Raw genomic sequence first — 1191 nt, forward strand, 5'->3', positions numbered from 1 at the left:
AAACTCCAACTCAATGAGTTGGAAGAATTGAGAAATGAGGCTTATGATAGTGCCAAGCTGTACAAGCAGAAGATGAAGATGTTTCACGACAAGCGTATTCTACGCAAATCTTTCACTCCTGGTCAGAGAGTCTTGCTGTATGACTCCCGATTACATCTTTTTCCAGGAAAACTGCGTTCCAGATGGAAGGGTCCGTACCTAGTACGCACAGTTTTTCCTCATGGAGCTGTAGAGTTGGAGGATGTCTCCAACAAGAACGTTTTCAAAGTCAACGGGCAGAGATTAAAGCCATTCTTTGAGCCATTCCCACCCGACATTGAAACAACCAACCTGGAGGACCCGGTCTATGTGGACTAAACGGGTCCACCCTTTCCCTAAATAACCAAACAGTTTTCGAAATGTTTTTCCCCCCCTAAAAACCAAAATTTTTCTTTTTCCCGTCCAAACCAAATGTCTCCCGACAAAACCAAAATTTTCCAAAAAGTCCAATCCCATTAAAAACCAAATTTTCTTGTAGATAACGTGTTAGTTAAATTTCCTTTTGTGTATATTTTGTGCTCATCCATTGTGACTCCTATTATGATGGATTTTTGCCTTGAATAACGGAGTTTTAATCCAGCTTCCGCCGTACAATCGGGTATTCTCTCTCCTTTTACTCTACTCAGCATGTTCCTCTTCATATATTGTTTTATAATTCTTTCCATGTTTTGAAACATTGAGGACAATGTTTAGTTTAGGTTTGGGGGTATAGAGTAGATACCATGATAAATTGCCATAATAGAAAACAAACTCCATCTTTTTGAAAAAATTGAAAAATTCCAAAAAAAAATTAAAAAATGAAAAATCATAAAAAATGGAGCTCATTTACCTTGAAATGTTGACTCTTGTGCAAATATGTATTTTTATTAGGAGTCTTAGTCTAGATATTTAGGCACCCTGATTCTAGCACAATTCACATAGTGATAAGAAATTTGCACGCGCACGATCTACCAATACATGTATGGCCTCGATCTTCAAGGTGTTGGATAGGAAGTCACGATTGCCAATCACTTTAGAATACTGAACGAAACTGGACTAGCTTGTTCTTTGGTTGGTTGGGATAGAAGATGGAGGTTACATTAAGAAAAACAACCATCGAATTTAACTGGGTGCATCAAAAAGGGCTACCTCTTGCGAAGTGTCATGTAATTT

The sequence above is a fragment of the Papaver somniferum genome, unplaced genomic scaffold, assembly GCF_003573695.1.
Source record: "Papaver somniferum cultivar HN1 unplaced genomic scaffold, ASM357369v1 unplaced-scaffold_117, whole genome shotgun sequence".
In the NCBI taxonomy this organism is placed as follows: domain Eukaryota; kingdom Viridiplantae; phylum Streptophyta; class Magnoliopsida; order Ranunculales; family Papaveraceae; genus Papaver; species Papaver somniferum.